Source organism: Molossus molossus, unplaced genomic scaffold (assembly GCF_014108415.1).
Source record: "Molossus molossus isolate mMolMol1 unplaced genomic scaffold, mMolMol1.p scaffold_m16_p_19, whole genome shotgun sequence".
NCBI classification, from domain to species: Eukaryota; Metazoa; Chordata; class Mammalia; order Chiroptera; family Molossidae; genus Molossus; species Molossus molossus.
In genome coordinates this window covers 49,430,256-49,446,742 of record NW_023425354.1, presented here as the reverse complement: position 1 = coordinate 49,446,742, position 16,487 = coordinate 49,430,256, and the positions used below count along the sequence as shown (strand labels likewise).

Below are 16,487 nucleotides of genomic sequence, written 5' to 3'. Positions count from 1 at the left end.
GAAGGAAGGTGGGAAGTCGGACCAGAGGCAGGAGCCACAGGCTGAAAGTCTGGATCGCCTGGTCTTTCTGCGAAGGTTTCTGCACAAGGGTGAGGGTCAGGGCGTCTTTCTGCACAGAAGTGGCGCAGACACTTTAAATGTTAAGAACGCGGAAAGAAAATAGAAGTAGTAAAAGGAAGTGGGGCGCTGGGTCTCAGTGAGAGAAGGAAGCAGCTCTTCGAAGCTTCCCCTTTCTCCCCCTTCCCCGAAGCCCCCACCCCAGGCCTGGGTCCTGCTCCGCCCACCTCTCCTGCGGGGGGCCAGAGGCCGCTTCCGCTCCCCTGGCGGAACCGCACCTTATTCCTGCGGGGGCGCCTATGGTCGTGGTGGCCGGCATCCCTCCTGGTGGCCGCCCACCCCGCAGGGCCAGTTCCTTCCGAGGGCTGGCCGGCTCAGAGCTCGCGGCTGCTTCTCTGACTCTGCGGGGCTGCAGCGGACTCGAGGATGCACGAACTAGACCAGTACCTCGCATACACTGCCCCGCCACTAGGTGGCGTGAGAGGCCCGCTGGGCGGCTTGCCTCGCCCAGGCCCCGCCCCAGAGCAAGACCCGCCCACGGCGTGGCCCCGCCCCCAGCCCCTGTAGGACCGGAGCCTGGGCTGATGCTGGGACCTGCCGCGACTCCAGCTCAGGTGCGCTGGTCCCGACCGCACCCGGATCGCAGGGAGTCGTCACTGGAGAGGGGCTTGGCGCCCGGCGGGGACTGCAGGTGTGTGACCGGGCGGCCGGGGCGAGGGACTGCCAAGGGCACACTTGGGACTCCAGGCAGAGCCGGGAGTGGTGGGGGGGACCCTGGGAAGCGTGGGCTCTGAGAGCAGCGGCTGCAGCCTGTAGGCTGGACAGTTCCTACTGTTTTAGGGCTCCGTGGGCAGGACACCCGCATTCCCAATAATCCCGGAGACAGAAGGGGCGATCCGGGAATCGTTGTCTAGCTGGCCACTGCTGGACCGCCTGCCTCTTGCGGTCCGAGTGTGGCCAAAGCTTCCTGCCTCCTACCCTAGCCGCCGTGTGTCCTGGGGTCAAGGAGACTGCACCTCTCCGCCTGGAAACTCTCCCGATGAGCATTGGCCTCGGGGGTCCTTTGCCATCCCATCGGGACCTGGGGGTCCTGAAAGTGCCTGCCTCAACCCGCCCCTGCCAGCGAGCGAGGGTCCGCAGACAGTGGCTGCTCTTCTAGAGAACTGCACGCTTGTCAGTCAGAAGATTTGTGTTGACACCCTGGCTGTCCCTTGCGTGGCTGTGTGTGCCTGTGCGTGTTGCGCGCATGCGGGCTGGCCCATCCCAGTCCTGGGTAAATAAGTAAGAAGTTCAGGTCAGTAGGAGGAAGGAGATGTGCAGAGGGAAAAGGAAGGCGAGATGAAAGCAGCAGGATGTGGTATCTAGTGAGTTAACAAGCCTCCGCAGAGAGGAGGGGTGGGTTCAGGCACAATGAGGACTGAAAGTAGGCCAGGACTGCCTCCTAGGCCCCTCTGGATTGCCCTTCTACCGTCCCCATGGGCGCTGTATCCTTCCATCCAGGCTGTCCTTCCTCCCGGCCGTGGACCACCTGGAAAGACACAGGTTCCCAGAGCTTGTTAACACACACATTCTCCAGGCCCTAGGCCTACTGCACAGCTCTCCAAGGGTGGGGTCTGGAATCCCTCTTATTCTTAAATCTGAAAAAGCTCCGTAAGTGATGACGCTGGAGCCATGGCCTGGGGACTCCCTGTGATATGGAAAGGAGACAGTTCCAGCCAGGCCAGCTGTGTGATCTGGAGCATCTTACTGCCCCTCTCCCGGCCCTGTCCCTGTCTGTAAAATGGGCTCTAATAGAGACTTCTCAGGGCTGTGGGGATAGTAAATGAGAAAAGTATGATAAGAGCGGCTGCACAGGGGAGCTGCTCCCTGGGTGTTAGCAGAACAAAAGAGTGGACATCAAGGGTTTACTTCTTCCTTGGCGTGGTCAGCATGGTGTAGGACGGTCAAGCTCTCTCTTCCTGCTTACTGCTTTTAGCAGTATTTCATGTTCTTTCGTCTTCATGGCCACACTCGAAAGTAGCCACAATGGTTGCTCCCATTTTATGCATGAAGAAATTGATGGCCAAGGCCACATAGCTACGGAGTGGTAGGAGCTGGGCTGCCTCCGGCTGGCATTGACTCTTGACCAGAGATGATTAAGCTTGAGTGGCAGCTATGTGCCCTTCGGTGTGAAACGCATTCCTTGCAGGGTATGACTCTGGGAATATGAATGTGGCTCTCCACAGGTCTTTTCTGTCAGCTTCCAGGCTAGCAGCTAGGTTCTGGATAGTTGGGGTTATCAGTTAAGTGACTTGTGCATAAGTGAGATATAGCTATAGCAAGGTGCACCCAATAGGAGGGTGAGGGCAATGAATAGGAAGAAGGAGGTGACTCTGGTGTCACGAAGCAGACACTGCGTCTGTCTTGAGCCTAATGAGTTACCCATTTGGGTACTGGGCTTTGGGCTTTAGAGTTTGGCCTCCAGCCTCTGGCCTCCCCCTATTCTCAGTCCAGCCCCTCTTCTGTTGCCATGGTTTTGTAAGACAACAAATTAGAGCAAGTCACTTTTCAACTGCAAACCCTGCAGAGCTGCCACTGCCCTCTGGAGATGGCCCCTAACATGAGTAGGAAGGCCTTCTGCCACCCAACCTGCTTCGATTTCTGGAGCTCAGGTAAACCTCAGTGCCTTTGCACGTGCTAGTCCTTCTCCCCTGTTGCCCTCCACTTCCTCTACCTGCCTGGTGGACCATAAATTCATCCTTGGATGCCCAGCACAAACATCATCATTTTTGAAGTCTTCCCTGACCCCCTCCTCACTCCACAGTATTGAACACCCCCTCCTCCTGCCCTCACCATGCCTATTATGTCCTCCTACCAGAGCACTGACCACCCTGGCCTACAGGGTCTGACTAGTGACTTGGTGGCTTGTTCAGTGGAGCTACCTGATGCTCAGTGTGGCTGTTAAGTGGTCACCATAAAACTCTCTAGGGTCTCACAGGCAAGAAGTCCCTGCCCATGAACAGTGGAAGCTGCCTGAACACAGGGCAGTATGGGGGGCAGGAGGGTGGGGTCAGGAGGGAGTGGTGTGCTTTTCATTTTCGTGTCCTCCAGCATCTTCGTGCTGCTGTTGTTGATCTAGGCAAATGCGCCCGTGTGGTTTCCTTGTGGAGGGCAGGGCTTGTGCTTGAGAGCTGAAGGTGGCTCCCAGGCTTCTGCCTCCTGTGGAGTCCGGGATTCTCGTTTCTGCCCGGAGCCCTTCACTCCTAGCCATGTGACCTTGGGTAAGTTCATGTATCTCTCTGAGTGTCAATTTCCCCATCTGTGTGGCAGCGTGGCACCGGTTTTGCTTTCTGTGACCAGTTCCTAGCCTCCAGCATTTCACACATGGGTTCAGCATTTCGACCGGAGCACTGTCTGTGTGCCAGGCATGTGCTGGACTCCTCCTGAGAAGACATACGATGCTCCTGCTCTCACGGAAACTATAGTCATGTAATTGTAGTTATAGTCATTTCATTACAATCATGAGAACTGTGGAGCTCTGTGAGATGATGTAAAGGGAGCCCAGTATAGTTTGGGAATTAAGGAAAGGTTTCCCTTATTTGAGTTGAGACTTGAGATGTGAAATAAAGAAAATAGCAACGATAATAACAATACCTAACATTTAGCAGACACATGCTAACTGTTCTCTGGGTGCACCCTCTGAGGTATTCCTTTCAACAACTCTGTGGGGTTATGCAGACCTCCTGTCCTGTGACAATTAGATGAAATAACTGCAGGCCAGTCCCTCGCCCAGTGTCTGGCATAGACCAGAGCGCCTCCCCTGCATCGCCTCCTTCCCTGCCTCCCCCGTACTCCAAAGTCCAGCTTAACCACATGGAGGCCACACATGTGATTACAAGGTGTCTCCCTCTTCCTCTCACTGCTCAGCCCAGAGGCCACGTCTCGCTGCTGCTGCTGCAGCCAGCTCAGTGCAAAAATCCTCGCATTCTGGCTGTCCACAGACAAGGGTGCCCCTGCCCACAAGAAACCATCACATCGTTTGCTGGGCCTTCCTTATGTCCCTCCCGAGAGCTGCTCGTCCTCCTGGGTTAAGAAACTCTGCTGTTCTGTATAATCCATGATGTCACCTGTTTAGCCCCCACATCCTTCTTAATCCAAAGTTGTCGCCCCGGAACCATGAAGTCTCTGCAGACGTATCTCTGGGTCTGGAGTCTGAGCGTTTGTTCCTGAGTGGCTTGGTGGTTTTGACTCAGGCAAATCCTCACACAGCCACTTCCACACAGCCTGGTCAAGGCGACCTGCCTCCTCTTTGCATTTTCTGGGTTTGCTAGATCACATCGACCCCTACAGCTCTTAAAGGCGAGTTTCAAACTCTCATTGGATAATGGGCCTCTGAAAAATGAAGAAAAGTGACAGATCATTTTCTTCCCTTACCTGCAGAAAGCACGTGTATGTGTGTGTGCGTGTGCGTGCGTGCGTGCATGCACGATAGCTCTCCCTCTCTCAAAGTTTTGGATAAAACTTCTGGGTCTTCTCAAAACTTGAAGCCCACCAAGTAACCAGTTTAATATCCCCTGCTCTAGAAAACAGGACTTTCTTTACACCGATTTCTTTGAATAACCCCCCAGCTGTTGTCAGAAGCAAGCAGGGGGTGATGACGGGCAATGGAAACCTGCAGACTGCAGAGGAAGCCGCTGGACACACTGGCGAGACCTCCAGGCAGCGTGCAGCGGGCCGAGCGCCCTGACCACTCTGATCAAGGCTTGAATTCAACCCATTTCCAAGTTGACGAGGGAGCATCACTTTTGCTGGTGGTGTCCTTAAAAGAAGCCCTCTGCTCTCCCCCCCGCCAACCAGAGAACTATATTTAAGGCTAGGAATGGAGTCTGAGAAAATGTGTGTTTGTGGCTATTCACATCAACAGAGACGGTGGAGGAGGCAGAGAGGCAGCCAGGGCTGCATGTATTCGACCCCTTCCCCCGCAGGCTTCCAAGGTCTGGCCCAGGGCTTTGTTTCTCTGATGTGGTCACAGCTCTTTAGAGCTGGTGCCTCAAAGTCAGGTGCCATGTGTGAAGCATGTTTGTTTCCATTTCTCATTTCTAATGATTTTAAAAAGCAGGAATGGAAGGTACATTTGTCAAATACTTCTTCAAGTGGCTACTAGGAACTTCTTGTATTCTTTCACCTTGAGATAGATTTATGTGGCGCATTGTATCAACTTCCTTATATGGAATCCTCCTTGCAAGTCTGGAGTAAACTCCACTTGGTCAAGGTGTTTTATGCTGTTAATACAGTTAGGTTTGATTTGCTGTGATTCTCTGGAGGGTTTTTACACCTATACTCATAAGTAGGGTCGGCCTGGATTTTCCTCTCCTGTCCTGCTGTTGTCGGGGTTTGATGTGCTGGCTTTCCAGCAGGAGTTTGGAGGCATTTCATTTCTTCCTGGGTCCTGGGCCAGCTTATCCTGCAGGGCAGTGCTCCATCCCTCGAAAGCTGGGAGAACAGCTCTGGTCCTTTACTGCCAGATTCTTGGTTTCCTTCTCCCTGAGCCTTCCTCTCCTCTTCTCGCTTCCTTAGCTCTCCCGGGTACACACTTAGCACCTCAGTGCTCCCAAGCTGACACCTGAGAGACATCTTTGATTCTTGGTCCATTTCCACACTGAGCTGCTTAGAGCCATCTGGAGGGCCGTTCAACTCCAGGTGCTGCATTTAGCGGGGATGCTGATGAACCACTTCATACCCCGAGATAGGTAACCGAGATGCTGGTGCCATAATACAAAATGATTAAAGAAGAAGAGATGTTTCCCTCCAAGAAGATGACTCAAGGAGAAGTGATCTCTCTCTTCAGATGTTTGAAGGGCAGCATCTTTGGAAAAGGTGAAGACCTGCTCTGTGGAGGTCTCTCAGAAGGAAAGGGGATGGATGGAGGGAAATTGTAAGGAAATAGACTTCAGTTGGCTGCAAGGAGGTTGTTGGAGGATCCAGAGCAGAGCAACAGTGGCCTTGTGGTAGTGAGGTCCCTGTCAGGGGAAGTGTTCAGGGAAAATACATGTCAGATGGAGAAATGATGGCTGTGAGAGTGAAGACCAAGATCACTGCGTTTCTGGGAGTCTCTGGTTCTCCAAATTATACCGGCCATGCTTGATTGGTTGTGTGAAAATTGGTTGTTCTGCCCTGGCCTGTTTGGCTCAGCGATTGGAGCGTGGACCTGCAGTCCAGAGAGACCCGGGCTCGGTTTCCACTAAAGGCACGGACCTCAGTTGCAGTTTGTCCCTGGCCCTGGTTGGGTCATGCGGGTGGTGGCCACTCGATGTGTCCCTTTCACGTCGATGTCTCTCTCTCTCTCTCTCCCTCCCACTCTATCTGAACAAAAAATGGAAAAATGTCCTTGGGTGAGGATAAAAAAAAAAAATTGGTTGTCCTGAGAACGTAATTTGAATTTAAGAAGTTTACTGCCCTGGAATAAACAAATTCCAAAGCTGGGAATCCTCACGAATCCTGTAGCCTTGCTTCACAGTCTGTTCCCCCAGAGCAGGAGTACTTGGGGGGTGAGAACATCATAGCGATCCAAGGTGAAAGGCCCTGGAGCCATCACTAAACTTGGGACCTGCCCAAATCCTAAGCTGGAGACAGGCTGTTCCTGGGGTCTCTTGTCCTTGGCTCCTCCCACACCTGGTGAAATCAACGAATTGAGCTCCACAGAGGAAGCACCTTCCTCTGTGGCCCACGGAGACCCGTTCTCAGGGCCAACCTACCCAACCTTCAGGCTGAGCTAGGAATTCATGGTCTCTTGCTCTTGTGGTTTCTGAGCCAACTCTTCACAGGCCTTTGCATTTGCATTCATGTCTATACTGACATCTTGGGAATTTAATTTTGAGAGAACTAAAGCTCAGAGAGCTTTCCTTGGCCTGCGATCGTGCTTAAAAGAAAACGGGGCTGTGGTGTGCTGTTCAGGCTACAGGATGGGAACAGGAGAGGTGACCTCCAGTCCGAGCCGCCCCCTGCTTACCCCCTCACCCTGAGCCTGTTCCCTCCTGGATCAAATGGCCTCTATTGTTCTGACGTCCCGTGAGTTCTCAAAGTCTACCCTTCCACAGTGGGAGCTGCTCTGGTGGGCTGAGCAGAGAGGGGACCTCTCCTTTCCTCCTGGTGCCCACCTCATGGCTGGACTCCCAGAGACTCCAGATGCTTCTTCACACCCCATGGTGCCACGCCTTCCCTGCCCTGCCTCTCTACTGGATGGCTTCCCCTAAGGTCATTGGTGGCTTTGTAATGGCAAATTCCAATGGCCTCATCCCACCCTCCATCTCTCTTCGAACTTTCTGTAGCATTTGATGCCCAACATTTCCACCTGGAGCCTTTCCTCTTACCACTCACACCTCCTCCTGTTCCCCCACAGACTTCTGTTCTTGCCACCCCCAGTGTGCTTGTCTCCCTCCCCCAAGCCCTCTTCTCCAAGTCCATGCTGGTCGTTGTCACTATTTCCTCTTCAGCACATGTCCAGAGCCCAACTCTCCATCCACAGAGCAGGCTCCCTCTGCAGACTTCCCCGTTTGGTCTCTGCTGAAATCAGACTCCTGGTCTGGAAAGCGTAGCGTCATCTCTGAGTCTTCCTTCCATCCTCCTCTTCTCACTATCCAGCCATTAAAAAAAATTAAATTTATTGGAGTAACATTGATTAATAACGTTATGCAAGTCTCAGATGCGCAGTTCTACAGTATAGTATCTGTAGGTTGCCTCGTGTGCTCACCACCCCAAATCTGGTCTCCTTCCGTCAGCTTTGATGGCGCTTCCTTTCCTGGGGCTCTGGCCTCTCACTTCCCCATTGTTCTCTCTGCCATCGAATTCAGCTTTCGTCACCGATGCCTGTCATGGCACTTTGGGCCACGGTCTCTTTCTTCCTTCTTTGCTTCCCCAGGAGATTTCTCTTGTGAAAGCTCCTTGGTCGTGTTTGGAAACCTTCGATGTTACCCTGCCTCACAGGGAATGTCGAGTCTTTCATCTTCTGTTCAGGTTTCCAAGGTGAATCCCGCTCTTTGAGTCTTCTCCGTGAATTCTCACCCTCTCCTCCAGCCAGTCTGCCTGACTCAGTTTCCCCAAGACCTACGGTGTGTGCCTCTCCCTACCATTTTGTTCAGCACTGACTCCCCAGTGCCAGGAAGGGCCAGAGTTGGGTGGTGCTCGGTCAGTGTTTGCTGCATGAACGATGGCCTGTGTGAGCAGCAGCACGTGGGAGACCTTCGCCCCAGTCTAGGACAGCTGCTGACCCGGCAGCTGGGCTGTGCCCATCTGAGGTCATTGAGGGTTCAGTCATCCTCCCCCTCAAGGACTGCACTCTGCAGGCACCTCGCTGACCTTCTATGGGCATCTGAAGGGGCAAAACGATGTGTCTTTGCCCTCCAGTATGGGTGAGCCAGGGCTCCTGTGCTGCCTCAGACCGACGAGCCCCTAGCAAAATGCAGACACGGAGCCTCCACTCCTTGGCGATCCTCTTCCCACCCCCCAGGCTGGCCGGTGTAAGATGAGCAGTTCTCGAAGTCTGACAGGGGAAGACCTGGGGAACTGTCACCGAATAAGCCACTCCCAGGCTGGTGACCTCTGCTTTACAGGAACCTGGGGAAGTATCTGTTTGCACCATGGTGTTTACAAGGCAGAGGGGCTTCCTGTCCCGCCCGCTCGGCAGCTGTGGGGCAATCAGGAGCTGTGTTTTCAGGGGAAGCGGGGGAAAGAAATGTTTGGAGGATTTCTGGGGATTCTTCAAACATCCCCCAGGAGTGCCCGGCCAAGTGGACCCTGCAGGAGGTCAAGGAAGATGCAGGACTCAGGTTTTTAAATTGGGAGAAAATAAAGTATGACTAATAATTATTATGAATTTGCATATTGCCCTTCACACTTGCACACTCCTTCACCAGTGTGGCCCTACTAGTCTAATGTGGAACCATTTAGACAGAAAGACCTCTCTTCTATTGCTCCGCAGCAGAGTGCATGGGGGAGGATCGGCAAGGACAGTATTCTTGTTTGGAAGGGGAATTGTGCTTTGGAGAGGAAAGAGGGCTTTCTGAGAAAGGGAGGGAGAGAGCAGTGGACAGGAGCCCCCCCGGGAACCCTCCCACTCCGATGCAGAGTTCACCCTAAATGGAGAGTGATGTCCTCTCCATGCCCACCTGAGAAATGAGCCAAGGAGGCTGAGACTGGCCTCCCTGCTTCCTCAAAGGGGCATGCAGCCCTGGGCACCCACCCACCAGCCTGGAACCACTGCCTTGGCACCCACAGGAACACCAGCTTGTGTCCAGGGCCCCTTGCTATCTCTGCCCCCAGTACAAGTAGCTGGAAAGGTCTGGAAAAGTGCCTCAGGCTCTCTTGGCCCTGGGGACAGGAATACTCCATATCCCCTTTCTGGTGAGGTTGATCCAAGAGCGGGTGACCCAGAGATGGGGCTCAGCTTCACCGCCCGACTTCTAAGGGCCCGAGGTTGTTTTCTGTGGTGAGTTCTTTCTCTGAGCCCATTAGAGAGAGGGTGTGGGACAAGGGCTGCCAGCTGCAGGCAGAGGTGCGGAGGACGCCTGGGACACCAACACGGGCCTGCGGGTCGCCGTGCGATGCTATTGGTCTGTGGAGGGAGGTTTGCTCCAAAATGCAAAGGAAGGGGAAAAATAAGGGCTGTACCCTTTAAAGAAACTGATGATAATAACCTACTTGAAAGAGAGAGAAGTTGGCCTGAGGGGTGGGGTTGAGAAGGGTGATGAGAGGGGGGTTGAGCAAGGACTAGCCTTGTGTAGCATCAAGAAAATGCATTTCTGAACAAGTGAGGCTAAGGAGCTTAGGCCCAAGGCACAGGAGCTGTTTAGGGGTCTGGAGAGGAGGTTGTTGTAGGAGATACCAGAGTCAGTGAGAAAAACAAGGTGATGGGGACTTGTGGGAGTTGATGGAAGTAAGCCCTCAGTACAGGGCCATATATTGGATGTAATGGATGAAGGAGGAGGTCCCATTCCTCTTGTTCTCCCATCCCTGGCCCAAGATAAGGCGCTGTTATGGTCAGTATTCCCTTCTGAGATGGACATGGACAACTGACAATGCCTCTCCTTGGGCCATGGCTAAACGCTACTGGGTTTCCATCAGGCCCCTGTATAGGGATTTCCAAAGGATAGATTGGGTTGGGGCCACAGTTGAATTCCACCTTGAGTCCAGAGCTCAGGGCCCTCAGAGAGTCCTGTTTTTAGAGGTGAAGGATTACTTCTCATTGGCTGTATTATTCCAAGACCTGTTCAGTAGATGAAGGTGGAAACATCATTACTATTTTTAAAGGGGATTTTAATTTCTAGAGAAAATTTAGGTTTACAACAAAATTGAGAGGAAAGTACAGAGATTTCCCATAGATTCCCTGTCCCTACTCATGTATAGCCTCCCCCCTTATCAACATTACTCACCAGAATGATACATTTGTTACTAAGCATGAACCTACATTGATGCATTATTATCACCCATAGTTTACCTTAGGGTTCACTGTTGGCATTGTATATTTTATGGGCTTAGATAAATGTGCAATGACATATATCCATCATTATAATAGAATAGAGTATTTTTACTGCCCTAAAATTTCTCTGTGCTCTGCCTATTCATCTCTCCCTCTCCCCCTAACCTTGACAATCATTGATCTTTTTATTGTCTCCATAGTTATGCCTTGGGAACATTCTTTTTGCCAGACTATTTTATTTTGTTTAATGAGGAAAAGTTTTGTAATGCCCATACTTTATTTTCATGGTAACTTTAAAAAATATTTTTATTGATTTTTAAAGAGAGAGTGAGAAACATCAATGTGAAAGCAAACCATCGATCGACTGCCTCCTGCACGGGCCCTACCAGAGATTGAGCCTGCAACCTGGGCATGTACCCTGATGAGGAATCGAACCAGCAACCTTTCTGTGCATGGGACAATGCCCAACCAACTGAGCACACTGGCCAGGGCTTTATGGTACCTTTTTATTGATCAGTAAGAGATGATCTAATTCATTTACCAAAACTGCTCTCTCAACTTGAATTGCTTCAACACTAGCTGGCCAACCCAGTTTTTTCCCAAAGAATGTCTGACCTTTAAATAACATAATCTCTGCTGAGACTGCCCCAGAGTAGGATACACAGAGGTGGGCATGTCATGTAGAAAGTATATGCTGCTTCTCTGGAGGATGACTTCAGCTGTTATGAGGTGTCCCCTTAAAAGAAAATTTTGGGTATACCATGTGGTCTCTATTTAAGGTCAAATCATAAAACATACTCTACAAATTTGGGGAAAATCCCACTAGCTATATCTAAATGACATAGTAACAGACAAAGCCATCATGTTGCTTCTGAGATTAACTTAGTGATGACTGAAATATTAGTTAGTATATTAGTTTGATATTATAGTGGAGAGGCCCCAAATAGTAGTGGTTTAAATAAGATAGAGGTTAATTTCTCCCTCATGTAATAGCCTGAGAATAAGTGATCCAGGCTTTATATGTCATCTTCATAGGTTGGGAACCTATGCTCCTTCTGTCTTGTTGCTCCTCCTCCTTCATCGCGTGGCCGGTGATGGCTGCCCTAGCAATTACAGTTACATCTGCATTCCAGCCAGCAGGAGGAGGAAGGAAGAAGAAGGCATGCCTCTTCCATTTAAAAGCACTTGGAGCCCTGGCCGGTTTGACTCAGTGGTTGGAGCATCGGCCCGGGGCCCAAAGAATCTCAGGTTCAATTCCAGTCAAGGGCACCTACCTTGGTTTTGGTTCAGTCCCTGTCCCCTCTTGGGGTCATGTGGAGGCAACCAATTGATGTGTCTCTCACAACATCGATGTTTCTCTCTCTCTCACACTCTATCTGAAGATAAATGGAAAAATATCCTTGAGTGTGGATTTATTAAAAATAAAAGTTGGGCCCTGGCCGGTTTGGCTCAGCGGTTAGAGCGTCAGCCTGCGGTCCTGAGAGACCCGGGTTCGGTTCCCGCTAAGGGCGCATACCTCGGTTGCAGTTTGTCCCCGGCCCTGGTCGGTTGGGCGGGTGGCAGCCACTCGATGTGTTCCTTTCACATCGATGTTTCTCTCTCTCTCTCTCTGTTCCTCTCTCTCCCTCCCACTCTACCTGAACAAAAAATGGAAAAATGTCCTCGGGTGAGGATAAAAATAAATAAATAAATAAAAGTTGGAAATTGAAATTGTCAATGTTTACTCACATTCCATTGGCCAGAATTTAGTCATATGACCACATTTAGTCACAAGAGAATCTGGGAAGTGTAATCTAAAATTTACAAATATTTTATTACTATAGAAGAAGGGAGAATGGATATAGAACCATTATGAGTCTCATCCACATCTGAGCTCTACTAGTTTGAGATCTTTCTGAATCTTCACTGTCATATAAATGTTCTTCGTCCTGCCCAGCCAGTGTGGCTCAGTGGATTGAGCATCATTCCATGGACTGAGTGGTCCCATTTTGATTGCTGGTCAGGGCACATGCTCAGGTTTTGGGCTTGATCCCCAGTAGGGGCGTGCAGGAGGCAGCCCATTGATATTTCTCTCTCCCTCTCCCTTTCACTCTCTAAAAAAAACATTTTTTTAAAAAATAAATAAGTGTTCTTCATCCCTTCTGTCATACAGTAAGCATGCCTTCTTAGTCTTATTGAAAACTGTTCATTAAAAAAATGGCATGCTATACCAAAAGATGGAATCAACCCAAATGTCCATCCGCGGATGAATGGGTAAACAAAATGTGGCATATACATCCAATGAAATAATATTATTTAACCTTAAAAAGGAAGGAAATTCTGACACATGCTACAATGTGGAAGAAACTTGAAGACATTGTACTAAATGAAATAAGCCAGACACAAAAGGAAAAACACTATATGATTCCACTTATACTAGGTACCGGTGAATCAACTCGTAGAGTCAGAACATAGAATGGGCTTGGGGGAGGTGGAATGCAGAATTACAGTTTAATGGGTACAGATTTTCAGTTTGGGGAAAATGAAAAAGTTTTGGACATGATGGTGGTAGTGGTGGTACAACACTGTCAATGTACGAAATGCCACAGAACCGTACATGAAAAGTTGTTAAAAGGATACCTTTTGTTATTTATATTTTGCCACAATTTCTTAAATGGCAGAGTTCTCTGGCATTTTAGGAGAGATGTCTATATGAGTAAAGATTCTCGACACCCTTTGTGTGAGGTTATTAAGTCAGTGGTGAGCCCCTCTGTCTGGGTTGCCAATCAACTCACATTTTTCTACACACAATCCAGATACGCTCTTTTTGTGGCATTTTGTTGATGTACCTGTTTAGTTAGTGAATCCATTCTAGTGCCTGGTGGTCCCTAGATTCATTGCTGAGTGGTTATGAACTGCCTCTTAATTACGTGTAGAGAACATTGCCAGGGGACTGGTGGGCTCAGAGACTGTAGTTTCCAAGATTCTACCTCTTCTATGTTCTCCAAAATTGGGACAGCCTTTTCTAGCATCTGTCTCCGTTTTTCTCTATCTGTCCCGCTCTCTGTCTCTCTTGTACATCTTTCATTTTCTCCAGTTTTTCAAAGAGTATCAGTAGTAGTTCCCTTTCACAACCTCAAGTTTCTTTATGACTCTGAGATGCATTTATTCTCACCTGCAGTCCTCAACTCATTTTCAGTCAAACCCCTATTGACTTCAGAGTCCTCTGTGCCGGACCCTTCTCCCCCAGGCTCCCCCTCGTCCCCCGCTGCTGTAGTCTTCTAAATCCAAGGCTGATGTGTCATTTCCATTGGAAAGTAGATGTACCAGTTGCAAATTTGTCTATGGCTCCACATGGCCCTTGAATAAAACTTCAAGCCCTTAGCTTGGCATATAAAGCCATGTGCCATCGGCCACCCCAGTTCATGCAGCTTCATCTCCCAGCATGCCCGTGTCATACTTCATCCTGCAGTGGGGTTGAATGCCCGGCTGTTCCCTAAAGAAACCAGGCTGGCTCACACCTCTTGCCTCTGTCCATTTTCCCACCACCATGCCTGAATCCCAAGGCAGCTTCTCCTTCCTGAAGAGTTATCTCGGGAGCTACTTTCTTGGAGAAGTTTTGCTAATTGACCTCCCTCCTCCAAGTTCCTAGTGCACCTGTTCAGTACTAACCTCCACTGGGACACTCACCCGCTGGGTAGTGTCTGGCTTGAAGTTTATTTGAATGGTGCTGCTGGGAACTCTCTGGCTCGTGTCCTTTGGGAACATTCCCAGGAGCAGAATTGCTGTGTCATCGGGCATGCCCAGCTTGTGCTTTAGTGGCACTGCCCACTGGCTTTCCATTTGCAAAGTGGCTGTACCAGTTGACACGCTCACCCGCAGCCTTGAGGGTTCACGGTGCTTCACATCCTCACAAACAGGGTTTTCCATCTTTTTCACTTGAGCCAGTCGGTGGGTGTCTAGTGGTATGGCATTGTGATTTGACTTTGCATTTCTCTTACAACTAATGAAATTGAGCACCTTTTCATGTTTATTGGCCATTTGGATATCTCTTTGGTAAAGGGTTTATTGAAGTCTTTTGCCCATTTTGTCTATCAGGTTGTCTGTATTTTTTGTATTTGTTGCAGCTCCTAACACTTTGTATGGAGATTATGGGCCCCTTAGATGTCCATCTTCCCCTCTGACACGAGCTCCTGGAGATTTCTCCTGGTCATGTTCTTCCAATAATTGATCCTTCATACATATTTGCTGCAGACTAAATAAACCACCTTTGACCCATGCTTTCCAGAAAGATAACCATCCTCCTTGAGGGAAAAGGTGGAGGAAATAGTGGTGGAGCAGTTCTGCTCTGTCTCGGGCATCTGTGGCTACTGCCCCGCCTGCCCGGAGCGGTTGGCCTAATCCCTCCAAGTGTGGGCTCTGAAAAGAACTCTGTGGGCCCTCATCGATGTCTTCATTATTTTCCTCAAGCCTCCATTTGTACCTGCTCCCTCTTGCTCTTTTGTGTCCATTCTTATTTGGGGACCTCACTTCCATATTTTGCATATGCCCCAGAAAGCCATGCCGGCCCCTCTGCATTCCCAGGAGTCCGACTGTGCCTTCAGAGTTTAATTTTCAAACTTCTCTTTTCCTGGTAAGCCATCCGCTCTGATTCCACGTTCTTAAAGTCTAAGACGTGTGCCTGCCTATGTCTAGCATTTTCTCCCACGAGTAGCCCAAACCTGAGGTGCCGTGGTCATTTTCTCCCTGCCTGCCCCTCACACCTCTTTTACAAACCTTTCGTTATTCTTGGTCAGAATCAAAGACACAGGACGGAATAGTTTTTCTCATGGCTTCGTCCACCTTCCAAGAGATGAGATGATCAGAGGAGCAAGGGTTTATCGAACAGCCTACTTTTAACCTAATGAGACTTCCAGGTACTGTCAGGGTGAAATGCTGCATCCTTAGGCCTTGCTGTGGGTCAGCTGTATGATTCTACGAGAAAAGCAGCATCCGTGTCTCAGTTAACTCTGTGCGAGTGATCCCATGTGCTTCTCCCTTCTTTTATCTTCTTTCAAACCTCTGTATCATTTACTTATTCCTTCAATATTCATTTATTCATGCAGCAGATATGTGCGAGGCACTCCTCTAAGCCCTCGTGGAGTTTATAATTGAATGGGGCTGGAGGAGAGAGACGGGCAATAAGTACAATAAATAATAAGTAATATGTTTTGTGTGTCATTTGGTGACAAAAGAGGTGGAAAAATAAAGCAGGATGTGCCAGAGGTGGGGTTTGCCTGAAGTCCTTGTTGAGAATATAATGCAAGAAACTGGACAGAGGTTGAGGGAGTGAGCCAAGTGGACATCTCGGAGAAGAGCAGTCCCGGCAGAGGAAACAGCAAGTGCAAAGATCCTGGGGCAAGAGTGCCCCTGGTATGTTGCTATGGTCATTCAAGTCCTCAGAATGTGGCGACTTCCACGACGGCATTAGCGAAGCTTAATATCCTAACTGACGGACAGCGTATTAGTCATCTTTGGGTCTGCCACAGCACCCCGCAAAGTATCTTCTGGTCATAGTCACTTGGTAAGAAAACTTTTTATCTGAATCAATGAATTTGGTTGGACAATCTCTAAGGGCCCTTGCATCTCTGAGTTGCTATGATGTCTTAGCTGCCTGGTGGATGGCACCTGTCTCTGAGGAGCTTTCTCTCTAGCTGCTCCATCTGTGCTCTTCGGAACCCGTGGCTTCTGGCCACGTGGCCTGGTCTCTGTCAGGGGGCGGGGCCTCCACCAGGTCTGTCTGTTCCAGATACTGTTGCTGTGCAATGAACTACCCAAAACACATGGTAGAAGACTGTGGTTATTTTAGTATGCTCATGGATTCTGTGAGCCAGGAATTTGGGCGGAGCACACCAGGGGTGGCTTGTCTGTTTTCAACAATGCCGGGGCCTCTGCGGGGAAGACTTGACCAGCTGGGGACTGGAACTGTAGTCAGAGTGCCTACAATGGCCTCTCCATG

The 16,487-nt window shown here is 50.0% G+C and overlaps 1 protein-coding gene across 1 annotated transcript in view; it reads left to right on the top strand.

Moving 5' to 3' along the window:
* Positions 1–668: 668 nt before the first annotated feature.
* Positions 669–16,487, top strand: part of PIK3R5 (phosphoinositide-3-kinase regulatory subunit 5) — a 68,932-nt gene continuing 53,113 nt past the window's right edge. Inside the window, exon 1 of the mRNA XM_036269758.1 lies at positions 669–748. The gene's annotated coding sequence lies outside the window, so the exon portion shown is untranslated. The remainder of the gene's footprint in view (positions 749–16,487) is intronic.